This window comes from Magnolia sinica, chromosome 17, assembly GCF_029962835.1.
Source record: "Magnolia sinica isolate HGM2019 chromosome 17, MsV1, whole genome shotgun sequence".
Lineage (NCBI taxonomy): Eukaryota > Viridiplantae > Streptophyta > Magnoliopsida > Magnoliales > Magnoliaceae > Magnolia > Magnolia sinica.
Window position 1 is genome coordinate 66254184 of NC_080589.1, and position 27888 is coordinate 66282071.

Consider the following 27888-nt stretch of genomic DNA (forward strand, 5'->3'; position numbering starts at 1 on the left):
TTTCTATTCTTATTTTAGTAACTTTCTAATTTTAACTCTTTTAAAATCTAATTTGTTTCCTAATTTATTTTTAGAATTTTTGTTTAGAAACTAACCTTCCTATTTTGTAGGCCTTTAAGATAGAAATCTCTAATTCGTTACACTCCTTCTCTACTTTCTATTTTTCAGTTCTCTTTTAGTAATTTACTTTCTAGTTTAGGACTTTCCTAATTTATTTTAGAAGTTTCCACTTTCTTTTAGAAATCAGTTTACTGCTACCTTTCTTTTAAAAGGATTGTTCCTCTCCTTTTTTAAAATCTAACTTATTTTGTTTTATTTTGCAGGTCCTTAACTTAGGAGCTTCAATTTGGTAATTCCTTTCCAACTCTCTCTCTTTCTTTTTAGATTTTCTTTTCCTTTCTTAGGATTAGGCTTTGAATTTGATTGAGGGCTGCGAGTGTTTCATGCCCAAGTGGGCCCGTGACGACACTCGACGTCTCTTGACTGAAGAAGGATTGGTCGAGGGGCTGACTATCCATCGCAGGACTAGACACCACTCGAAATCCCCTGAGTTAAGTGAAGTTATGGCCGAAGACCAACCTCCTCTACTTCCACCCAGGGTGGAGGATACCCAAGATGAAAATGAGGTGCAACAGGCACCCCCGCCTCGTACTTTACGAGATTATCTACAACCGGCGGGAGTGAGTACGCCCTCATGCATGATTTTTCCTGAAAACACAGGACAAATGGACATCAAGCCAGGAGTTATCCAACTCCTTCCCAAATTCCATGGACTTGAATTAGAGAGTCCATATTTACATTTGAAAGAGTTCGATGAGATTATGGCTACATTATGTTTTCATAATGTATCTGAGGATACAATTAGGCTGAAACTCTTTCCTTTTTCCTTAAAAGAGAAAGCTACAACGTGGTTACATTCACTACGTCCTAGATCCATTGGCACATGGAACGACATGCAGAGGGAATTCATAAAAAAATTCTTCCCACATCATAAAACGATTACCCTCAGAAAAACAATCATGAACTTCGCCCAAAAGGAAGATGAAACATTCTTCCAATGTTGGGAAAGGTTCAAAGATTTGGTCAGTTCATGCCCACAACACGGATTTGAAACGTGGCGCATTACAAATTTTTTCTATGATGGACTGACATCTTCCATGCGCCAAATGGTCGAGACAATGTGTAATGGAGAGTTCATCAATAAAGATGTTGACGAGGTATGGGATTACCTCGATAGTCTTGCTGAAAAAACACAATCATGGGACTATTACCCAATGGCGAACACCACGTCTAGGCCGACTCAATTAAAGGAGAAAGGTGGATTATATCTCTTAAAAGAAGAGGATGATCTTAAGTGTAAAGTGACTACGCTCATAAGGAAAGTTGAGGCCATGGAAGGAAAGAAGGATAAGGTCAATGAAATTGTTTGCGGCATCTGTGATTGCAACATTCATACAACTGAAAACTGTCCTACAATACCTGCCTTTCGAGGAGTGTTGAATGAACAAGCCAATGCCGTAAACAACTATCAAAGACCTTTTACTGGACCTAACTCCAATACATACAATCCTGGCTGGAAAAATCATCCAAACTTTAGTTGGAGGAATGGACAAACGGCGACTCCTCCAGGTTTCTTCAATCAAAATCCAAATCAAGTGAAACCTCAAGAGGAACCGATTCAAAATCCCATACAAGAGCTGGCTCAGGCAATGCGGGGAATCACAGATTTTATGCAAAAGATAAATTCTCGTATGACGGTTATAGAAAAGGGGATGCTTCCTGCACAACCTCTCCCCAATCCTAAACCGCAGTACGAGATTAATGATCCCAACTCTTCAAATCAGATGGGGCACATTAAATCCATCACCACTCTTAGGAGTGGAAAGATCATTGATAAAACTCTTCCAGTTAGACCCGAAAAACCTCAAGAACCAGAAGAGGACAACAATGATGGAGCTAGTGATGCCCCACAAAAATTAGAATCGGAATTTCTAGAGAAGCCAGTTGCTCCATTCCCCCAACGGTTGGTTTCACCAAAACCTCTCTCTAACTCTCAGGATATCCTAGAGGTGTTGAAACAAGTGAAAGTCAACATTCCTCTACTTGATGTCGTTAAACAGATACCTTCATATGCCAAATTCCTGAAAGACTTATGCACAACCAAACGACGAAAAATTATTCAAAAGAAAATTTTCTTGACTGAGAAAGTGAGTGTCATCCTGAAGCAAGACGTGCCGTAGAAATTCAAGGATCCCGGTAGCCTAACCATATCATGTGTAATCGGGAACCATCGAATTGATCACGCACTTCTTGACTTAGGAGCGAGCGTCAATCTGATTCCCTACTCGGTATACAAACAGTTAGGTTTGGGTGAATTAAAACCCACCCTAACCACACTACAACTTGTTGATCGCTCTGTTCGTGTACCAAGAGAGATAATTGAGGATGTGTTAGTCCAGGTCGATAGATTTTACTACCCTGTAGATTTTATCATCCTGGACACCGAACCCATTAATAACATGAGCACTCAGATTCCCGTCATTCTTGGTCACCCATTCCTTGTCACATCAAATACAATTATCAATTGCAGGAATGGTGTCATGACTATGTCTTTTGGAAATTTGACATTATAGTCAAACATTTTTTTCAATAACGGCAGCAACTCAGAGGAGGATGACGATTTTCACGACATTAACATGATTGACTCTTTCGTGGAAGATACGACACCTCTAACCTTATCCTCTGACTCTCTAGAGACGTGCCTGGCCCACTCCCATGATTTTGATGATGACATGATTAGGGAGACGTGCGCCTTGCTTGATACTGCACCGGTACTTAAAGTTAACCGGTGGAGGCTACAATTTGAAGAATTGCCACAAACTGATGTAGTGCCTCTACCGTCTAACCTCAAGCCGCAGAAGCTTGACCTAAAACCTTTGCCTTCTGATTTGAAATATGCCTATTTAGGTCAAGATGAGACATACCCGGTGGTGATCTCTGCCCACCTGGAGAAAGAACAGGAGAATATGCTCATATCTACTCTCATTGAACATAAAGGAGCCGTGGGATGGACGATAGCGGACCTCAAGCGAATCTATCCCTCGATTTGTACTCACCGCATATATCTTGAGGATAATGCAAAAACCGCTCGGCAACCACAACGTAGACTAAATCCAAACATGAAGGAAGTGGTTAAAGCCGAGGTTCTTAAACTATTGAACATGGGTATTATATACCCTATATCCGATAGTCAATGGGTGAGTCCAACTCAAGTGGTCCCTAAGAAGTCCGGAATCATCATCGTAGCCAATGCTAATAATGAACTCATGCCAACTAGAGTCACTACTGGTTGGAGAATGTGCATTGACTACAGGAAATTGAATACCGTCACGAGGAAAGACCACTTTCCTTTACCATTCATTGATCAGATCCTTGAAAGGTTAGCTGGTCATTCCTATTACAGTTTCCTTGACGGGTATTCGGGCTACAACCAGATAGAGATAGCCCCTGAAGACTAGGAAAAGACCACATTTACATGTCCCTACGGCACCTTTGCCTATCGAAGGATGCCATTCGGACTATGTAATGCCCCTGCCACCTTTCAGCGATGTATGCTTAGTATCTTTTCTGATATGGTAGGGCAATATCTAGAGGTCTTCATGGACGATTTCTCTGTTTACGGTCCATCTTTCAGCAAGTGCTTGGAAAGTCTTAAATGTGTGCTGAAAAGATGTGAAGAAAAGAACTTGGTACTTAATTGGGAGAAGTGCCATTTCATGGTTCAGAAGGGAATTGTCCTTGGGCATATCATCTCGTCCAAAGGAATCGAGGTAGATAAGGCAAAAATCGATCTTATCTCTAACCTACCTCCACCCAAAAACATCAGAGACGTGCGATCCTTCTTAGGACACGCAGGATTTTACAGGCGATTCATAAAGGACTTTAGTCTCCTCTCTCGTCCTTTATGTAATCTTCTTCAAAAGGATGCTCCGTACGAGTGGACTGAGCAATGCCAGGAAGCTTTCACCAAGCTTAAGGGCACGTTAACCACTGCACCTATCATGCAGCCACCCGACTGGAGCCTTCCTTTTGAGCTTATATGCGACGCTTCTGATTATGCTCTTGGGGCGGTCCTAGGCCAGAGAAAAGATAAGAGGCCCTACGTCATTCATTATGCAAGTAGAACTTTAAACTCCGCCCAGGTGAACTACTCGACTACGGAAAAGGAACTCTTAGCTGTAGTGTTCGCCTTGGACAAATTTAGGTCCTACTTGATCGGATCCAAAATCATTATCTACACAGATCATGCGGCACTTAAGTATCTTCTTTCTAAGAATGATTCTAAGCCCCGTTTGATACGATGGATCCTTCTACTCTAAGAATTTGATTTGAAAATTAAAGATAAAAAGGGAGTAGAGAACGTAGTGGCCGATCACCTTTCTCACCTTAATACCTCTGAACCCCTTGAGACGACCCATATCAACGACATGTTCCCTGATGAACAACTGTTCCGAGTCTCCCATTCACCTTGGTTCGTTGATATTGCTAATTATCTTGCTACAGGTGTCATACCGACACAGTGGACTGTGCAAGATAAGAAGAAATTCTTCACCGAGGTGCGCAACTTTTTCTGGGATGATCCTTACTTATTTAAATATTGCCCAGACCAAATCCTAAGGAGATGTGTACCAGACGATGAGCATCAGAGCGTCATCTCCTTCTGTCACTCACAGGCCTGTGGTGGTCACTTTTCTGCTAAAAATACCACGGCCAAGATTCTGCAGTGTGGCTTTTACTGGCCCACTATGTTTAGGGACACTCATGAGTTTTGCAAAGCTTGTGAGCGTTGTCAGAAATTGGGAGCATTGTCCCATCGAAATATGATGCCTTTGAATCCCATCCTTATCATTGAAGCATTTGATTGCTGGGGCATCGATTTCATGGGACCATTCCCCCAATCGTTTGGAAATCTGTATATTTTGCTCGCCGTGTATTATGTCACTAAATGGGTTGAAGCGATTCCGTGTTGAAAGAATGACCATCGCACGGTCATTAAATTCCTAAAAGAAAACATCCTTTCTCGATTCGGAATGCCTCGAGCCATCATAAGTGATGGGGGCTCACACTTTTGTAATAGACCATTTGAGAGCTTAATGAAGAAATACGGTATCTCTCATAAGGTGAGCACCCCGTACCATCCACAGACAAGTAGGCAAGATGAGATTTCTAATAGGGAAATTAAACACATATTGGAGAAAACGGTTAACCCTGACCGTAAGGATTGGTCAATCCGATTGACCGATGCCTTATGGGCATACCGTACTGCCTTTAAAACCCCTATTGGAATGTCTCCCTTTAGACTTGTCTATGGGAAGGCTTGTCACTTGCCTATGGAGCTGGAACATAAAGCGTACTAGGCGATCAAAATCTTAATTTCAATCTGGCCAACGCTGGCTCGCTACGCAAACTTCAATTGAATGAACTTGAAGAAATCCGGAATGATGCGTACGATAATTCGAGAATTTACAAGGACAAGATGAAAGCATTTCATGACCAACACATTTTGCGAAAATCATTCACGCCTGGTCAGAAGGTCCTTTTGTACAATTCTCGATTACATCTCTTTTCGGGTAAGCTTCGATCTCGTTGGACCGGCCCTTACATTGTTGTCACTGTTTTTCCGCATGGGGCCGTTGAGATAAGAGATCCTGATAATGGCAAGGAGTTTAAAGTCAATGGACATCGATTGAAACCATTTGTCGAGAAATTTGATTAAGAGGACATGTCCATGCCTCTGACTGATCCTGTTTACCAGGATTGATCTCCTAATCTGATGGAGGTATAGGTAGGTTTCCTGTTTTCATAGGACTAGGGTAGTTGTCTTATTTGTCTGACTGAAGACGGTAAACTTAGCGCTCCTGGGAGGCAACCCAGCTCTTCATTTCATTTCATTTTTATCATTAGTTAGTTCAATGTTTGTGGGTAACATTACTGCAAACCCTCACGAGACTACAACTCGTCCACTAGGGGCAACCTAGGGGTTTAAAGGCTTGTTGCATATGCTAAATGCAATCGAGAGTACCTGCGAAAGTGGTGTAGGTAGGATTTCATTTGTGCTATTTTTATTTTTCTTTTTCTTTTTGTTGGTTTCTCTCTTGTACTGACCCCCTTTTACGTAGATATCTTTAAAAAACTTCCTGATTCTTTCGTCCAGGTACTATCTTTCCATCACTCCTCTTATATTTCCGTTGTCCCATGTGCATTGCATGTTTATTTCTTTTACATTGAGGACAATGTAGACTTTTGGTTAGGGGTGGGAGATTAGGTTTCCTAATCAGTGTTTTCTTGGTCTTGAACGAAAATTGTGAAAATTTTAAATTTTTTTGGAATTTTGTATGAATTCAAAGTGATTTTGATGGCTGGCCATCTGGGACACTTGGAATTACAGAATACATGGTGTTGGTAATTTATGACTCATGGATTCAGAGTTTGAACTATTAATCCATGATTAGAAGTCTTAAACATTGATTGAATTATAATTTTACATGTCACATCTCGCTTACGCATTAAGGTTTCATTCGATATTGAAGGATTAATTTGGTGATCACTAAGCTTAAAAGGAACCAACCTGAGAAATTGAAAAGATTGGGCGAATCGTTTTCACCATAGGTTTGCTCCCTACAGGTGAAGGTTTGATTCCCCAAGGTTGACATTCATAAACTTTTTGGCGTCCGATCTTTACCATAGGTTTGCTCCCTATAGGTGTAGATTTGATTCTCCTTCTTGGTTATACTTTTAAAAAGTAACATAGTGTGAAAATCATTAAAAGCTGGAAGAATGAATCAAGCTTTGGTTTAGGTGTTGGTTATCATGAATTCTCTTGTGGTTACCAATGATATCCTGAAATAGAGAAGTGAATTTTAATAATGTCAAGCCGAGATTACACGATACACCCATGGAACTCAAATATTTAGAATCGTTCTGATTAATGGATTAATATTTGAGCTTGCTTATGAAGTTTACCGTGAGCTTGATTTCAGGAGAAAGTAATGCCAACATTCATGAATCTTAGAATTCGAGTATCTGAATTGTTTCTCATAAATCTCTTGAGTTTGTAGAAATTATCCTGTAATTCTCAATTTACCTTGCTCGGGACTAGCAAGATGCTGGTTGGGGGTTGTGTTGAGGGTCAAATACTGCATATTAGACCCCAATTATTTCCTGGATTTACAAGCATGATGCCGGTTAATGACCTGATTTAATCGTATTTGTGATGCAGAGTATGTTTACGAGCATGGGCTGGAAAGGATGTTAAAAGCATGGATTTAAAGCTCAGGCATTACCAAGGGCAAGGGACGGACTCCAGGGGACAAAGATCGAAGAAATTACACGCCAGGGGTCCGAGAAAATTGAGAAACTGAAGCTCAAGTGGCCTGAAAGTCAGCCAGATTGCAAGATCACAAAGTTTCCACCATCCGCTTGCTTCGAAACTTCATACATAGCCTGGGGACCATAAATTAACCGTACACGTCGAAAATCAGCCATTGGATCATTTTGGAAATGTCCCAACGGACAGATCAGCCCACAACTTATCAATCTGGGGCCCGCCTGATATCTTGAAATACTTCAATTTTGGTGTCAACCATTTAAATCATATGGCAACCAGGTTGGACGGAGCTGATCTCTCATATACATCAGCATGGGACCCACATGTGCATTGCACATGTACAGCGTGGGAGCACCAGGTGTGCACGGAAACTCCAGGACGGTCAAACCGACCTGGACTCGAATTCTTTCACAACAGCAAAGCCGTCCCTCTGTTACGCAGACGGTCGGATTGCAGAAGTTGGTGGGCCACCACCGTGCATCAAATGATCAATCCGGACCGTCCAGTCATTCCAGAGGATCCAACCAACCGTACAAGAGGGGTTTCTCCAAACCCATACACGTATATATGCGTGGGTCTCTGTTTAAATGCAGGATGGACGGCTGAGTTGCAATTCAATGGGCCGCATCAACGGACAACCAAAACCGTCCATCTCCAACCGGAATTCCGAGGCGAATCCAACTGACGGAGTGGATTTCCTCTCCAGCATCGTTCATGGCCTCCACCAACATCCCAGCGCAAGAACCGCACAAGCCCTGTTGCGCGCAGCCGGGACTTCCAGGCCGTTCCTTGATCAAGATGGTGATCGGATCAGCAATCCAAACCGTTCAGTCTCATCAACAGGGAGCCGTGGCCACCACCAAGAAGTCCGATTCTGATTCTGGACGATCAGTCGTCCAAAATCTCAAGCCAAACGCGGGTTGATCGCGAGTCCTCCGCCTGTTGCTGAGGAAGTTTGTTTTATTCCGACTCCAACACGATCTCTTGTGCGGAAGACTTCTGCCTAGAGTGGGGAAATTCGGCTCGGACGAGTTCTATAAAGGGAGATCAGCGTGTGGAGGTTGGGGGGCTGCACGTCAGGAAGAGAGAAAGAGAAACGGAAGGAGCTGTGGAGGCTGAAAACGGGGAAGCAGGGAGCAAGAGCTTGGTTTTTCTGCTGCTGGGACGTCGGCAGAGGTTCTCGTTTTGGAAGGAAGAAAGGAAGAAACGTGAAGACGTGGCTGGAGAGAGAGCTGCTGGCATGTGAGGCTGAATCTTTCTTCTTTCCTTCTTGTTCTTTTCTGTTCCCTTTTATTTTTCTATTTGCTTTGGGTTTAGGCCAATCATGTGTGGCTAAACCTCTTAGCTAGGGCTAAGAGGTGAAGCCTGTAGCGAGATGGGAGATACTGTTTCATGTGTTTAAGTTAAAATTTCTGAACTGAACTTGGTTTTAAGTTGATTATTAAAAGAATATTCTTTTCAGTCTTTAATGGTCTGTTGTGACTGAAATTACAATGGGTTTGCAATGGCTTTTGAATATTTCTTTTCATCTTTTTTTTTTGTGTTTATGAAGTCAGGAAGCCCTGTTGTTCATCATTGTTCCATGGGCATGGTAGGATGACAGTACCCTTCCTGATCTTCATACATTGTTGGTTGGTTGGTAATTAGTTTAATTCTGTTGTTTGCTTTGTCTCCTGGGCATGGTTTGGTGATGGAATCCATTCTAATTCATATACCTTTCATCTCTTGAAAACCAGATCAAGTAAGTTCAGTTTGAATTCCATAATCCTTAATGCAGGCATAAGATCTCCCTGATCTCTACAAGTGGATCCTTTGAAACCCTAGTTTCCTTCCTCTGAATTTCTTAAAGTTTTAGATAATTGTTCCACAATTATTTCTTAAATTCTACTTGGTTTAGATCACATCTTAGTCTAGTTCTAGTTCTACTTGGTTTCAGATAACGTACAGGTATCAGTCCCTGTGGATTCGACCTCGGTCTTATCGAGTTTATTACTACATCACAACCCTGCACTTGGGGTGTGAACAACAAATTCATCAGTCGATGGAAAGACTTGAGGGCATCATCTTGATATCTTCTGGGAGAACCAGATCAGGTCAAGTTATGTTTGGAAGGCATAAGACAAGAAGTGGCATATAACCTAATTAGTACAGATTTGCAGATCTTTTGTGATCTTACTACAAATGCTCATACTCTTGAAAAGATGGTTAAAAAAGTATCCACTTTTTACATAAAGTCACTATATTAGAATCTTCATGAAACATCAGCCAATGCCATTAGCAAAGAAGAAAAGAAAAAAAAAATTATCAGATGAAGAAAGAAATAGTGGTGAAGAAAATTGAAAATGTCGTACAATTGGGATGATATATGAAAAATGTAGACAATATAAAATCTGTAAGAAATGTGCATCCATAAAAGAAGATATACTTTCAATGATGAATCAACTGTTGACTAGAAGGGAAATCAAGCTACCTCAGTCCAAGTACCATAAAGAAACAGAGAAGGGAGAGAGGAAAATGATTTTGTCATTATCATCGTATGTTCGGGCATCAGATTGAAGATTTTTATGTCATTAAAGATATACTCCAAGGGATGATTGACAATGGTGAGATTGTTATGGAAGAATTCATAGAAAGAGAAGAGTGGTGAGTCAATATAATTTCCGTTTGAAGCATGGCATTGACAACCCTTAAAGAAATAAGACACGATTCTAGTAGTGGCACGGTCCTTCATGCCTACGCATAAGAATGAAAGTAGAATGGCTATGCAATAACGTAATAAGACAAGCAGTATTTCAGTCATGTCTTCATGAACCTTCATTCTCTAGTGAAGTAAGAATGAACAATGATCAATGAATAGAGAATTCAGAGAAAGATACAATTTTCAAATATTCTTTTTAACATATCCTTCCGAACAGCCGTGCGAGACTCTTGATCCTTTGATCCTGGATAAGGTAATTGTTGATTTCGTAAGATGATAATTGTCGATATCAATTTTTACAGGTCAACATTGGGGCCAGAATCATTACCATGGCTGAATTATTATATATTAATGCTTAAGCCTGGGATTATTATTGTGATTAAATTATTGTTGCGGCCAACAAAAGTGGCTCCAAAATTATATATATTCTAAAAAAAGGGGCCCATTGCAAAACTATTTCTAAGTCTTGGTCAACTATCTGCAAGATTTATTGAGCAACAATTATATCCAGATGATCGGCAATTATCAAGCTTATAAACCAATCAAGACATGAAGAGATTTTATATATATATATATATATATATATATATATATATATATATATATATATATATATATATATATATATATATATATATACATTCTTCAAGAAAGACAATATACTACGGCCTATCGAAAGACTTATCAAGCTATGGATCAGAATGAATAGGGCATCGGAATGCCTGCGGATATTCATCCTATCAAAATTATTCTTCTTGAAAAGTAAAAGAGTTTTAATCATAAAGATTCTCAGAGAAAATATCATCCAATAAAAAGGGGACAGATTAGGCAATAGTTATACAATTGCCGTTATAAGCATACTATCACCTAAAAATTTATCAAATCATAAGTCTATATGCTATCTTCAGCAAACGATGATTATAAAGGAACAAATATATAAGATCCTTTTGGGAAAATAATTGAGAATAAGACAATAGCCACCTTATATCATTCTTATGATAGAATATTATATTCGTCAACCGGCAGAATCATTCTTATAAGCTGCTAAAAAACTATCGCCTTATATACATTACAAAGCATTGCTAATTATCAAGATACCATTGGTCATCGTTAATAACACCAATGATCACTGACTATTATTACAAAGCATTGACGATCGCTAAGACATCGCCTATTGCAAAATATTATTATAGATCATTATTGATATTGCCACCATTGCTGCAAGCTGATATTATCACCTCGACAAAATGATGTTATCATTTACTAATGAGCTATTATTATCGTCAAGCACTGTCAGACTTCATCGCTAATTATCAACACAATGAAAATTGTAGTCGCATTAATTATATTACCAATTATTGATCATTGCTGACTATGTAACTTTGATCATTTTACTAATTCATTTATATAGGCAGCGGTGAGTGCCCAAGAAGGCCAATTACACATATGCCCTATATTATCAGCAGTGACAATTCATTTATATACAGCAATGGTGAGCGCCCAAGAAGGCCAATTACACATAAAGCTTTATTTTATTAGCGATGGCGAATCATTTATATACAACAGCGGTGAGCACCTGAGGAGGCCAATCACGCATGAGACCTATATTTTATGCTCCAATAACTTACGCTCCTAAACTGTGAATGCTCCAATAACTTACGAGCTTAAACTGTGCTTGATCTCTTGATCCTATCCCAGACCGAAATCGACGGTAAATTACGTTTGCTCTCTTGAGCCCAGTCAAAGTATGTCCAATCAAAATTGCATCCGCTCCAATACTTTATGAGCTTAAATTATGTTTGCTCTTATAAGCCTAACTCGAAATTGACATACTAATCTTACTGACTAAACTTTAAGATAAAGAATGCAACACAAAATGCACTGACAAGCATGGAAAATGAAATGACTAAATTAGTGTCATTTTATATACCGTAAATTGAGGGGAACATGCGATTGAAATTATTATACATTCCAATTATTTCAGAATTGATAGACATTCCAAATTATTCTAAAGCTATTAAGACATTGTGATTATTTCAGAGTTGCCAATATATTACAATCATCTTGAAGCCTTCAATATATCTTGAATTTGCCAATACATCATGAAACTGAATTAGGAAATTGCGATATCCTGAGACACTAGTTCTGATTACTCTGGCAGGAAAGATTATCACTCAAGATCATGGAGTATACAGACCATGAATGAAGGAGACATTCTCGATGAAAGAGATATTTAATAGCTCAAGAATCAACGCAACAGGAGCAGCATTAAAAGACAATCCCTAGTGACGGTACTTAAAGAAATAGCTGCTGGAGTTGATCGAAAGGACCGCCACAACAAGAGTAAGATCAAAAGATAATTCTCTGATCAAGATGCTTTAAGTTGGAGTCACCAAAGCTGTAACAATGGCAAGTTCCGATGAAATGTGAATTACATGAACAAAGGCACACGAAACTGTGGAAGATACAATTGCAGCTGTATTTAGGGAAAGGCGTTCTACATCAATATTTTTCCAGAAGCTGTCAGAAGGACTAATAAAATCTGATTGACCACTATGAAGGCAAAGAATTACCCAAAGAAAGCATTATCACTACCGTTGTCTGTACCATCGAAAATAATTGCTTGACCACTTGGCGGCATTCAGTCATACTTTCGAGCCAAGCGCAATTCCTTCGAGTGTGATTGTCTGTTCGGACGTGATCATCTAGTCATCCATCGAGCATGATTCTCTGTTTGGAAATGATCACTCAGTCATCATTCAAGCGCGATTCCTTTGACCATGATTCCTTCAAACACAATTCTTTAGTCTTCCGTTCGAGCTCGACTTTTGAGTTCTCCATTCAAGCGATCCTTCTCTAGTATGCAATCAGCTCTACCTTTATGAAAAATCCTTCTTTGTCGTGAATGGATTTTTGTGCAGAAGAAGATCGATCTTCCATTTGATTTCATAGACATATCAAAGAAGGATCGATAGGGCATCTGTTGGTGCACAAAAAATGCATTTTCAGAATTCTTAGTCCCTCTCGTAACATTTTCAGACCTCCCAATCCCTGTTGCTATAGAAATAGACTTCACAATCCCTGTTGCTGCAGAAATAGACTTCCCAGTCCTTGTTGCTGCAGAAATAGACTTTCCAGTCTCTGTTATGCAGAAACAAATTTCACAGAGTATAGTTGCATGAAAATAGACTTCACAGAGTGCAGTTGCATAGAAACAGACATCCAAAGTGCAGTTGCACAGAAACAACTTCACAGATTGCAGTTGTGCAAAGATAGACTTGTTGCGCGGACTAGTTGCGGGAACAGACCTGTTGCACAGGTTTGTTGGGTTTATCATGCAGAATGGGGCTTGTGGCACATAAATTGAGGTCTCACACGTATGAAAGCCTAAAAATACCCCCTCCTCATCTCATTTGAAGATGAGAAGTTTCAGAGAGAGGTGTCAGGAGTAAGGAGAGAGAAGGAGAGAGAAGGGGTAGGTATTGGGAAGATGTATTGTGCGGACTTGCGCAACAGGAGATGTGTCGTGCGGACTCGAGCAACAGAAGATGTGTTGTGCAGACCCGCGCAATAGGAGTTGTGTTGTGCACGCCCGCGCAACAGGGTACACTGTATATGGGCACAACAAGTGTCCCCACAACTTTATTCTTTGCAGTTTGTGGATTCTTTCACGGCTTGACCTCCAATATATATATATATATATATATATGTGTGTGTGTGTGTGTGTGTGTGTGTGTGTATATATATATAGGGAAATGGTACTATAAGGTCGAGTGCATAGAACCATAACATACGGTCGAGTCATGTCTTAATGTGAGCCATTGGATGATAAACATTCAAAATGCAAGGGAAGATGCGACAACCTCTCGGGGAAGCTTAATGTGATAGGAAGTTAGTTAGCGCCCACCGTTATGTTGTGAGAAATCCACATCGTCCATCTGTTTTTTTATTTCATGTTAGGGCATGAGATAAAAAGTGGGGCAAATCCGAAAATCACGCAGGCTTCACCATGGAAAATAGTGAGGAATGGATGTCTGCTGGTGAACATCGGTGGGGTTACAGAAGTTTTGGATTGGGCTAATATTTTTGTATTTTCAGTTCATCCTTGTAAGAATGACCAAGAATGACCCTGTGAACAGTATGGATGGCATATAAGAATAATGATAGACCTTAGGAAGGCTTTAACGGTAGGCATTTAACTACTCACATTTTCTTGTTGTGTGACCCAGTTGAATTATAGATATACCTCATTATTTTTCCCACATCCTAACATGACTAGAAAAAATGAATGACAATTACTGGGCCCACCTATCTGTGTAGATAAAAATTCCATCCCACACAATCTATAAGACATGCTGTCTACATGGGGAGTGTATTAGGTGCGGCTCAGACATAACCCAAGAAGGTGTGGTTTTTATTGTAGGCCCACGTTGACGTATGAATTTTATATCCACTCCACCCATCTGTCTTTATAAATCATTCTACGATATGATTCAGAACTTGAAGCAGATCCAATTATCTGGTGGACCAAACCATAGTAAAAGGTTGTGATTGACAATTAATGGGCCACTTATATTTTGGATGAAGCTGATATATTTTTTAATTTTACTTCATCCAGGTTTATGTAACGTATCAACAAGTTTTATGGAAAATAAGCATGGTGTAAACGTTACAGTGGGCCATGGGAAGTTTTTAATGGTAGAGTATTCAATCACTACTGTTTTTGATAGTATGGTTCACCGAAGAATTGGATCTTCTTTATTTTTGAAATTAGGACCTAAAATTGTCTTCCAAAACAGATGGACCGTGTGGGTAAACAATACGTAGATCAAGTTGGGCCCCTCGATGAGGGACGCACTGTCATAGGTTAGGCGAAGGCCGCACCTAATCTGCTCCCTTCTGCGGGGCGCGGATTAGCTACTGACAGGTTGAGTAGTGAGACTAGCTACTGAAGTGACATCACCAAGCTCCATGGGCCCCACCATGATGTATGTTTTGTATCCACACCTTCCATCCATCTGGAGAGATCATTTTAAGGCAATATCCAAAGAACGAGTTAAATCCAAAGCTCTTGTGGATCCCAGCACAGAAAATAGTGGGACAGTGACGTCCACCATTAAAAGCTTCTAAAGGCCACCAAAGTTTTAGATCAAGCTGATATTTGTGTTTTCCCTTATTTCATGACTTTTTAAAACTTTTGAACAGGTTGGATTTCAAATAAACATTATGGTGGGCCTTAAGATAGTTTCAACTGTGGGAATCACTCTCCCCATAGTTTTCTGTGGTGGGGTCCACTGCAGCTTTTTAATTGCCTCATTCTTTAGCCCATGCATTAAATGATATCTAAAAATGGATAGACGGTGTTGATATAACACATACATCATAGTGGAACCCACATAACTTGGTGACGTCACTTCAGTAGCTGACTCGCTACTCAACCTGTCAGTATCTAATCCGCACGGGAAGCAGAAAGGTTGGTGTGCCACACGCCACCGACCGTGTTGACGTTGCTAAGTTCTGTGGCCCCACCATGATATAAGTATTATATCCGCACCGTCCATCCACTTGGAAAAATCATTTTAGGGCATTGGCACAAAAATCAAGCAGATCCAAAGCTCAAGTGGACCATAACATAGAAAGTAGTAGGGATTGAACGCCTACCATTGAAAACTTCTTGGGGCCACAAAAGTTTTGGATCAAGATGATATTTGTTTGGTGCCTTCATCCAGTTCTGTGTGACGTTATGGATAGGTTGGATGTAAAATAAACATTATGATGGGCCATAGAAACGTTTTAACATTGGCATCATTGTCCCCACTTTATGTGTCGTGGTCCACTTGAGGTTTGAATCTACCTGAGTTTTACAGTAAAGCCTTAAAATGACATCTCAAAATGGATAGACGGTATGGATATAACACATATATCATGGAGGACCACAAATAATTGGTGACGGCAATGCACCCCAAGTTGTATAACTCCAATTTATCCGGTTTTGCCTTTTTTCTTCGAGATGGCATCTTCACAGCATATTTTGAAAATTTATCATCAACGGCTCACACTAAGACATGACTCGGCCATATGTTATGGTTTTATGCGCTCGACCTTATAGTACCATTTCATATATATATATATATATATATATTCATCGAATATCGGCTTGAAGCGAGGATCTTGAACCCGCATAACCCCTCTGTTGCTCCGACGGATGCAAAACACGTCGAAATTACCATTGAACTACTTCTCCTTTTATTTATTGCACTAATTCTTTGTACTTTGTTTCAGAATAAAAAAAGATATGAGGATATAAACAAATTTCAGATTAATAAAATCTATGATAATGAATGTTCTTCTATTTTTTTTGTTAATTATTGAATGAGATCTCCCCAATCAAAACGCATTTATTTCTTGTCGAAACAGCGAGTAATTACTTATTAGTTGTTAACATTTTATGTATTATTGAATCATTAGCACATTGCATTTGCCTTTCCTTTTTTCATTTTCTTTGTATCTATTATCTCCTCCAAACCTACCTTAGGTTAAGATAATATGATCTTCTTAATAGTGATTTTATAAAATAGTAATTTTAATTTACTAGTCGGTTCCTATCATTGTTGGTAATTGGCTAGTCAATTAGTATCGGGTTATCTGGAACTTTGAAAATCTTTAAAAAGTCATGAATCCCATGAAAAGTGTTTGAATCCGATAAAAGTTATGAACACCGGAGATCACGTATAAGCAGGAGCGGTTGAGAGTCTCCGAGCATAAACCTATTTCAATAGTCGTCTTAAGTTCTGAGTCTTTGATTCACCAACCCAATTAAATTCTATAAGTTTAACTCACCATATATTCTAGCCATTTATCGGCCAAGCATATCATTCCAAACCTGTGATATACCTATAAAAATTTCCTAAGTCACAACAGCACGAGATGCATCAGAGCAGTGTGCCCCTGCTGCCGCACATCCACAACTTGTGAAGTGAGCCTCAGATGTATGCTGGATTTTAAACCGTTTGAATTCTTTTCTTTTCTGCGTGTATATATATATATATATATATATATATATATATATATATATAGACACACACACACACGAGTTTGATATGCCTGATAAGTGGATTATCTTTTTTCGCACAGGGCATGTTTGCGATGTTCAAAGTGGGCCCACCATGATAGATGGTTTATATATCTTACAAATCCACTTGCAGGCATACGTTTAGATCTCTTACCAAATCCACTTGAATTTAGGGTAATCTTTTAATGATCCCGACCCTTTATTGGATGGGCCTTGTCATGGACGGTGGATTAAAAAACTCTTAGAATATTGAAACATTTAAACCCTATTATTCAAGAGGTAGGAGACAGTCCATATCTAAGGGAAAACAACCCAGAATCAAGGGTTGAAATATTCTAATTTGGGTGCTTATCTTTTTTACCCCCCCGTCATCAGAAGGGCCTGGACGGTGGATTAAAATACCTCTTAGATTGAAATATTTTAACCCTTGGATTATTTAAGAGTAAGGAGACGTATATCAAAGGAAAAACAACCAAAAATAAATAAAAAAAATCCAAGGAAAGGCCCATCCAATGAAGGGTTCAGATCATTGAAAGATAACCCAAAAGTCAAATACTAAGAACTTGACATATGATACTTCAGTACGGATGGATGTATTCTAATAAACCTCTGTCAATGAATCAAGCAGGTCCGCTCATCAGCTGGGCCCTACTTATGATTCAAGCGATTCCCTCGTGCAATGCACGTGCATCTTGCTAGTCCTTTGTTAAAAATGGATGAGAGGAAGGGAAGCCTTTCGTGATGGCGTGAGATCATGGTCCACCAGCTGGGCAATGTGGATAAGTTAATATGTGGGTCCCACCATTTATAAGGCCAAGAAATGCCTTCTTTTTCTTTAAAGATCATTCTGACCATTGAAAAATGGATTTGAATATAAACCGTTTAATATTGTATCATTTGAGGCTTTTAGCATGTCATACCTTTCCACGTGCTATTCATGATGGATCTACCACTTGAACGGTTCCTATCATCTATATACATTGCCCAAATAGCGTACTATGAATTCCTCTAGTACTCCGCAGACTACTACGCCAGGGGAAACGGATTGGCTACTTCCCCTGCCACAGCCAATGGCTGGTTGTCGGTGCTCTATGTGTTTCATTCATGCTGGACATATATTTTTTTATATCATTTTATGGGATGAGACCAAAAGTTAGAATATAAAAATCTCAAACTTTTTAGAGGCTATAAAAGTTTTGGATCAAGCTGATTTTTGTTTTTACCCTTTGTCTGGTCTATTTAACCTAATAAACAGATTGGATGTCAAATAAACAGTACAGTGGGCCTTAAGAAGATTTAAATGGTGGATATCCAATCACTATTGTTTTCATGTGGTGTGGTCCGCCTGAGATTTATATCTCTATCATTTTCGAATTAAATCCCTAAAATCATCTTTAAAATGGATTAACAGAATGGATGAAACACATACATCATGGTGTGGCCCACAGAGAACCGACCATCAGCCACGGGGCTGGTGGCAGGGGAGTAGCCAATCCGTTTCCTAGGCCGGGCACGTTGCTGATGGCAGCGGATTGGGTGGTGTACGGAACACCAGCGATATGGCTCGCGTGGGTACATGACGTCGTTGCAGCTCCTCGAGCTCCGAGTTGTACGAACGGCTCAAAGTAGATCAAAGTTACATGGGACCCAAAATGATGTATTTATTATATCCACACCGTTCATCCATTTTTTGAGATCATTTTAGAGCATGTTACCAAAAATGCTTCATATCCAATCTTAATTCGACCACACCAGAAATAGCAATGGGACAATGATTCTAACCGTTAAAACATCCATAGGGCCCACCATAGTGTTTATATTCCATCCAATCTGTTCATAAGGTCACACAGACATGGATGAAGTCGAAAAACAAATATCATATCGACCCAAAACTTCTGTAATTCCCCAAATGGTTTCAATGGTAGAAGTTCAATACCCCCAGTTTTTTGCATTGTGGTCTACTTGATCTTAAGGATCTGCCTTATTTTTCGGTTTATGCCTTAGGACGAGCTCGCTGAATGAAAGGACGGTTGGGATATAGCACATACCTCATGATGGGACCCACAGAACTTGGTTACGTCAACACATCAGCCATGTCGCTGGTGTGCAGTACACGAGCCAATCCGCTTCCGTTGCTGATAGCGATTCTCTACTAACGCAGCTCTTCCACAGTTTGTCATATGTTTGATGGAACCCTTTCGTTGAAAAGACAAGGAACACCATCATAAGTTCGCGAGATCACCTTAGTTTAGTAGTCCACGACAAACTGTACCTCATGATCTTTAGCTGACCACGTGTGAGAAAAGTTCCAGTGGTAGGAAGATCCTAACCATCCGATCAATTGGCTTTTCCGGGATCTAAACCATTGGTCAGAGTAAAAATTTCCCTCTTTAAGTCCCACGACATAAAGGTTGAAGATTTTCTGTCCGTTGAATGGATCCGATGACCTTACCGAGGCCTTATGTACCTTGTGGACACTAGAGGACTACCAATTCAAGTGGTCTGGAAAATACTAGGCGAGTTCATAAGATGGTAATGAGAAATTGACCACTGTAACACCACCTTTTCCCAAGCGTCTTTTCTTAACCCTCTCAAACTTAATTTCCCAGTGTAAACCTCTCACATATGGACAGACCAATTGAGGACGAAAATACCTTTGCTTTTCAAACGCATTTCTTTCACCAGTTTGCCTCATTCTATTTCTAGGAAAAAGAAACAAAAAAACCCTGGCCGTGGATGAAAATATCCCTACCTTGGATCGTACCTTCCTCTAGACTTCTGCAAAACCCCTTTAGTTTGGACAGAAATACTGCTACATTGGATCGCGCCCCCTTCACACATCAACATTTTTTTGGATTTTCTGAAAATGGTCCCTCCACGGAAAAAGTACGCACCATAGGTATATTTTAATATATTGCCCTAAATAGAGTAAATTTTTATGGGCCATTGAACTGTTTGATGAAGCTTGCATCTAGGTTTTTGGTTCATCCATATATACATCATCCTATGAACTTGATAGATTACAAATAAAACATCATTATGGGGCCTAGCAAGGTTTCAACAGTGGAATCACTGTTTCATGTGGTATGATCCAGTTGATATTTGGATATGCTACAATTTTGGGCTCAAACCCTTAATTTAGATGGAAAAACGGATGAACATTATGGATAGTCCACATACATTCAAGGTGGGCCCAACTCAGTTAACTTAGTACGATAAGAGCGTACTGAGCAAATTGATTTCCAATTTGCAAGAGTTCTTGATCCATTTGACCTACTTCTCGACAATATGCTCGAGTCATCGCCAACATTTCCGGTTCATGATTGGTGAAATTCTCCAATCAATTCATGAATGTAACAGAGAAATGATAAAAACATGATTGGGAACTTCCATAGATTCATGTAATATAACAGAAAATTTTATGAACCGCTCGGTCAATTTCATTAACTGCTCGGTCAACTTCACCAAAGTACTCGTTGAATTTCATGTGAAGCTCGTTCAATTATGTGTTAGGCTAGTTCAATTTCATTTAAAGTTCATTCAAATTCATGTTAGCCTCATTGAATTTCATGTTAGCCTCGCTGAATTTTAAGTTAGCCTCGCTCAATTTTCAGTTTGCCTCGCTCAATTTTCAGATTTCCTCACTCAATTTCTATTTTACCTCGTTGAATTTCTAGTTTGCCTCACTCAAATTCAAGTTAGCCTCGCTCAATTTCAAGCTTGCCTTGCTGAATTTTCAGTTTGTCTTGTTCAATTTTTAGTTTGCCTCGCCAAATTTCTACTTTGCCTCGCTCAATTTTCAAGTTGTCACGCTCAATTTTTAGCTTCCCTCACTCAATTTCTAGTTTGCCTCGCTGAATTTCTATTTTGTCTCGCTCAATTTTCAGTTTCCCTCGCTTAATTTCTTGTTTGCCTTGCTCAATTTTCAGCTTGCCTCGCTTAATTTTCAACTTGCCTCGCTTAATTTTCAGTTTACCGGGTCAATTTTCAACTTGCCTCGTTGAGTTTCTAGTTTGTCTCGCTGAATTTTTAGTTTACTTCGCTTAATTTCTAGTTTGCATACATAAATTTCTAGTTTGCCTCGCTGAATTTCTAGCTAGCATCGCTCAATTTCTAGTTTGCCTCGCTCAATTTTATGTTTCCCTCGCTCAATTTTTGTAGTTTGCATCACTCAATTTTTAGGTTGCCTCGTTGAATTTCTAAGTTACCTTGCTCAATTTTTAGGTTGCCTTACTCATTTTAAAGCTTGCCTCGCTCAATTTCCAGCTTCCAACGCTGAATTTCTAAGTTGCCTCGCTCAATTTCATGTATCCCTCGCTGATTAATCTTCGATATAAATGTCTCCATCCCACATTTTCTTTCACTTAATTCCAAGTGTTCTTTCTGCAGATCTCTCAAACTCTATTATCACAGCACCAACAAATTCATCGACGAACATCTCCTCCCCAGGTTCATGTAAAATTAAGTCTGTGATGGCACCATTAGGCAATAAAATTTGAAACTTGAATACTTCCTCTTCATGTTCATCTGAGGATTTTACAATAAACCTTTAGCGAAGCCTGCTATATGATGTTTCCCTCGCTCAATTTTTAACTTGCCTCACTCAAATTTCAATTTGCCATGGTCAATTTTCGCTCAATTTCTAGTTTGCCTCACGCAATTTCTACTTTGCCTCGCTATCTTTGAAGTTTGTCTCGCTATATTTTCAATTTACCTTGCTCAATTTTCAGCTTGTCTTGCTCAATTTTCAATTTGCTTCGTTGAAGTTCTTATTTGCCTCGATGAATTTCATGTTTCCCTCGCTCATTTGATAGTTTGCCTCACTCGATTTTCTAGCTTGCCTTACTCAATTTTTAGCTTGCCTCACTGAATTTCTATATTGCCTCACTCATTTTTTAGTTTGCCTCACTCAATTTGTAGTTTGCCTCGCTTAATTTCACGTTTCCCTCACTAATGGATCTTTAAGATAAACGTCTCCATCCCATATTATCTTTCGCTTAATTCCAAGTGTTCTTTTTGCGTATCTTTCAAACTCTATTCTCACAACCCCAACAAATTCATCGATGAACATCTCCTCCCTAGGTCCATCTAAAATTAAGTCTGTGATGGCGCCATTAGGCAATAGAATTCGAAACTTGAAGACTTCCTCTATTTCCACAAAAACCCTTTTTCTGGACGAAAATACCCTTGCCTTGCATCGACCATCTTCTCCACTTCTATAAAACTCGTTTATTTGGACGGAAGTACCCCTGCATTGGATCACACCCTCTTCATATATCAGCATTTTTTTGGATTATTTGAAAATGGTGCCTCTACCGAAGAAAGCACACACCACAGGTATATTTTAATATATTGCCCTAAACCGAGTAAATTTTTTATGGGCCATTAAAGTGTTGGATTAAGGTTGCATATGGGTTTTTAGTTCATCCATGTATACATCATCCTATGAACATGATGGATGACAAATAAAGCATCACTGTGGGGCCTAGCAAGGTTTCAACGGTGGAATCACTGTTTCCTGTGGTATGATCCACTTAATATTTGGATATGCTACGATTTTTGGTTCAAACCCTTGAATTAGATGAAAAAACAGATGAGCATCGTGGATAGTCCACATACATTCAAGGCGGGCCCAACTCAGTTAACTCAGTACGATAAGAGTGTACTGAGTAATCTGATTTCCAATTTGCAAGAGTTCTTGGTACATTTGACCTACTTCTCGGAAAAATGCTCAAGTTGTCGCTGACATTCCCTGTATATGATTGGTGAAATTTCCTGAGAAATTCATGAATTTGACAGAGAAATGACAAAAATATGACTGAGAACTTCCATAAATTCATGTAATGTAATGGTAAATTTTATGAACCACTCTGTCAATTTCATGAACTACTTGGTCAACTTCACCGAAGTACTCATTGAATTTCATGTGAAGCTCATTCAATTACGTGTTAGGCTTGTTCAATTTCACTTGATTTTCATTCAAATTCATGCTAGCCTTACTGAATTTCATGTTAGCTACGCTGAATTTCAAGTTAACTTTGTTCAAATTCAAGTTAGCCTCGCTCAATTTCATTATAGGCTCGTTCAATTTCATGTTAGGCTTGTTCAATTTCATATGATGTTAGCCTCGCTCAATATGATGTTAGCCTTACTCAATTTCTTCTTAGCCTCGCTCAATTTCAAGTTAGTCTCGTTGAATTTCATGCTTACCTCGTTCAATTTCCTTTTAAGGTTGTTGAATTTCATGTTTGCCTTGTTAAATTTTATATTTTCCTCACTCAATTTCATGTTTGTCTCGCTTAATTTTCAGTTTACATTACTAAACTTCTTTTGATGCTCGTTGAATTACATCTTTACCTCTCTTAATTAAATGTTTGCCTCGCTAAATTTCTTGTTTGCCTCTCTCAATTTCATGTTTGCCTCACTAAATTTCCTTTGATGCTTGTTCAATTTCTTGTTTGCCTCGCTGAATTTCCTATTTGCTTCGCTGAATTTCATGTTTACCTCGCTCAATTTTCTTTGATGCTCATTTAATTTTCTGTTTGCCTCGCTTGATTTTTTGTTTACCTCGCTGAATTTCATGTTTGCCTCGCTCAAATTTCTTTGATGCTCATTTAATTTCCTGTTTACCTCGCTCAATTTCCTATATGCTTCGCTGAATTTCATGTTTGAACATGCCTCGCTGAATTTCTAGTTTGCCTTGCTCAATTTTAAGTTTGCTTCGCTTAATTTCCAGTTTGCCTTGCTGAATTTCTAGTTTGTCTCACTCAATTTTCACTTTACCTCGCCGAATTTCTAGTTTGTCTTGCTGAATTTTCAATTTGCCTTGTTCAATTTTTAGTTTGCCTCGCTCGATTTCATGTTTCCCTCGCTCAATTTCTAGTTTACCTTGCTGAATTTTTAGGTTAGCTCACTTAATTTTTAGCTTACCTCATTGAATTTTCTGTTTGCCTTGCCTAATTTTTAGTTTGCCTTACTCAATTTTATGTTTCCCACGCTCAATTTCATGTTTCCCTCGCTCAATTTCTAGTTTGCCTCGCTGAATTTCTAGGTTGCCTCACTAAATTTTCAGCTTGCCTTGCTAAATTTTCAGTTTTCCTCGCTCAATTTTCAGCTTGCCTCGCTTAATTTCTAGTTTGCCTTGCTCAATTTGTAATTCGCCTCACTGAATTTATAGTTTGCCTAGCTCAAATTTCAGTTTGCCTCGCTTAATTTCTAGTTTGCCTCGCTCAATTTTCAGTTTGCCTAGCTTAATATGTAGTTTACCTCGCTCAATTTTCATGCTTTTCTCACTTAATTTCTAATTTGCCTCGCTCAACTTCTAGTTTGCCTCATTCAAATTTTAGTTTGCCTTGCTCAATTTTCAGTTTGCCTCGCTGAATTTGTAGTTTGCCTCGATAAATTTTCATGCTTCCCTCGCTCAATTTCTAGTTTGCCTCGCTCAATTCCTAGTTTTACCTCACTCAAATTACAGTTTACCTTGCTCAAATTCTAACTTCCCTTGCTCGATTTCATGTTTCCATCGCTGAATTTCTAGTTTTCCTTGCTTAATTTCCATGCTTCCCTCTCTCAATTTCTAATTTGCCTCGCTCAATTCCTTGTATTGCCTTTCTCAAATTTCAATTTACCTCACTCAAATTCCAACTTCCCTTATTCAATTTCCATGTTTCCCTCGCTTAATTTCCAGTTTGCCTCGCTCAATTTCCTTTGATGCTTGCTGGATTGCATGTTTATCTCACTCAATTTAATGTTTGCATTGATTAATTTAATGTTTGCATCGATCAATTTCATGTTTGTCTCGCTTAATTTCAGTTGAGGCTTATTCAATTTCATCTGAAGCTCGCTCAAATTTATTAAGTGCTTGATTGTTTTCAATTATGTCTGATTTTTTACATTATGAGTCACTAAATATCCAGTGAACTTTAATTTTGATATATTTTGTAATTTATGTTTGTAGGTGACGATTCTTTTGTTGGATTCCTGAACCCATCCTCCAAGTGTTTACTGAAATGGTGGTTTGACATGGTGAAGGGTGGTTAGAGAAGCATGATAGTCGGCTAAATCTGTTTAGGCAATCCCCATTTTCTTTTTTATTGCACCTTCTATCCTTTAAATTTTTAGAAAATAGGAAAAGAAAATTTTATTATTTTAGAATGAGAGAGAAAATAAGGTTTATAGTTTGAATTTTTAAAAAAGCTAATTGGCTAGGCTGGGCAAATGGGCTTTTAGACAACTATATCCAAGTTCGACTGGATTGAGAAATGAGCTCCAGATCAAAATGATGACCGAGGCGCTTCTCATTCTCTTCTATGCCACTAGAGACATGACTGCGCTCAAAGGGAAGATATGAACTGCCAAAGAAGAGAAATCGGTACTGAAGCAAAGCAATGCTTATGACTGCAGTATATTTGTAATGAAATTCATTAATATGTTGTATAACGGCCGTGCCTTGGTGGGAACAGATATGTAAAAATTCACTACCGTTTGGAGGAAGTCAATAGCATATAATTGTTTGACTGTAACCTATAAATGATATTTGTCGTTGGCATGGGAGGAAGATGGGAGGGAATTTTTGTGAAATGTTGTATTATATTCAGTGTTTTGATATTCTCTATAAAATTTATACAGAATGAAAATTTATATTCAATGAAAATTTGAAAGATTGAATGGGGATATTGAGGCTTGCTCAATTTCTAGTTTGCCTCGCTGAATTTACATTTTGCCTCGGTCAACTTCTAGTTTGCCTCGTTAAATTTCATGTTTGCATCGCTGAATTTCCAGATTGCCTCGCTTAATTTCATGCTTGCCTTGCTCAATTTCATGTTTGCCTCACCGAATTTTCAATTTGCCTCGATGAATTTTCAGATTGCCTCGCTCAATTTCTAGTTTGCCTCACTCAATTTCTGATTTACCTCGTTGAATTTCATGTTTGTCTCGTTAAATTTCTAGTTTGCCTCGCTGAATTTCATGATTGCCTCGTTAAATTTCTAGTTTGCCTCGATGAATTTCATGATTGCCTTGCTGAATTTCTAGTTTACCTCGCACAATTTCCAATTTGCCTCGCTGAATTTGCAGTTTGCCTCGCTCAATTCATGCTAACCTCACTGAATTACATGTTTTCCTCACTGAATTTACAGTTTGCCTCGCTGAATTTCCAGGTTGCCTCGCTCAACTTCCTGTTTGCCTCGCCTAACTTCCAGTTTGCCGCGTTCAAATTCTAGCTTGCCTCGTTGAACTTCTAGCTTACCTCGCTCAATTTCCTTTTTGTTTCGCTGAATTTTCAGCTTGCCTCGCCCAACTTCCTGTTTGCCTCGCCTAACTTCCAGCTTGCCTCGCTTAAATTCCAGCTTGCCTCGCTCAATTTCCTCTTTACCTCGCTCAATTTCCTCTTTGCCTCACTCAATTTCTAGTTTAACTCATTGAATTTCCAGTTTGCCTCACTTAATTTCCAGTTTGCATCGCTGAATTTTTATTTTGCTTCGCTCAATTTCAAGTTTTCCTTGCTCAATTTCCAGCTCCATGGATTCGGAGTAGTTATTCCCTTGGGGCGTGTTTGGTCTGTGGATTTGAATGGTATTGAATTGTATTAGATGGGATTAACAACATTATTGTACAATGATAGCATGTCTAGAAATACTATGGTATTGTAGCCATCCAATCCCATGTTTGGGATAAAAAAATTTCTACTGGAAAACATCGGATTAAGTAAAATCGTGTTTGGTGGACCATGAAATTGTAATCCACGGACCAAATTCACAACGGATGTCGTTTACTTATACATATATATAGCTGCAATGTCACATGTAAACGGTGTATATAAATGAACGACATAGATAAACGCATGCATCAATGTGGGGCCCACATGTATAATGGATTTTAAAATCCACAGAAATCCTGCATGGACCAAATGCAATTCCATGGGAATAAATGTAATTCCATCCCAACTAATCCCAACCTTTCCCATCCTCTCCAAATGATGGATAGAATTGCACAGGACCAAATACAATTCTATCCCACTTAATCTCGTCTAATACCTTGCGCCAAACACCCCCTTGAGGAAGACGGGTTTAAGGAATGAGGGGTTTTGAGGGATTTGGGTTTGAAAGGAAAAATTTTGGTAAATAGATGGCCTAAAGATGAAGAGGATTTAGGGAAATGGGGTTTGGTGGAGAGGATTGGATGCGGAGAATGGGCTTTAAGGGAGGTTTTTGGGTTTTGAGGGAGAGGGATTAGGAAGATTTTGAAATGGGGTGTTTGGAGGCTAAAAAAAGATGCTAAAATGGCTAAAAGGAGCCCCACATGTCTATAGAGAGCCCTAGAGTACTCAGGCCTTAGCCTTGCCCACCTCCGTCTGGATCGGCGGGGTCACGCCGAACTGGCAGTGGCCTCGCTACCCCCAATGGCTACACTACCTAGCCATGGATATTTAGCTACGACCTTCAGCCCTTTTACGGTGCCCTGTGAATGTAAGAGTATTTTTGAGTATATATCATAAAGTAAGAGTATTTTGGTTTTTAAATAGTGTGTCCGTACATAATCAGTCTAGTATAGGAAGTAAAGTTTGGGAGAATTTACAAAAGATGCTGGGTAAAAGGTGGGGTTTACAGTGGTAAAAAAACTGAATATTAATCCCCAGGCCTCCAAAATCAGAAATCAGCGGATGTATCAAAACCTACCCGGGTTGTCAGATTGCACAAGTGGCCGATGATTCGGCAATCCGACCTTAACCGT

At 39.2% G+C, this 27888-nt stretch overlaps 1 non-coding gene and 1 pseudogene across 1 annotated transcript; one reads left to right on the forward strand and one right to left on the reverse strand.

Annotated features, from left to right (window-relative positions):
* Nucleotides 1–1001: 1001 nt before the first annotated feature.
* Nucleotides 1002–1108, reverse strand: LOC131232024 (small nucleolar RNA R71). Its single transcript, XR_009164632.1, has one exon. It is a non-coding gene; the product is annotated as a small nucleolar RNA R71 (small nucleolar RNA).
* A 2449-nt stretch (nucleotides 1109–3557) lies between these two features.
* LOC131230590 (uncharacterized) lies at nucleotides 3558–13267 on the forward strand (annotated as a pseudogene).
* Nucleotides 13268–27888: the final 14621 nt, after the last annotated feature.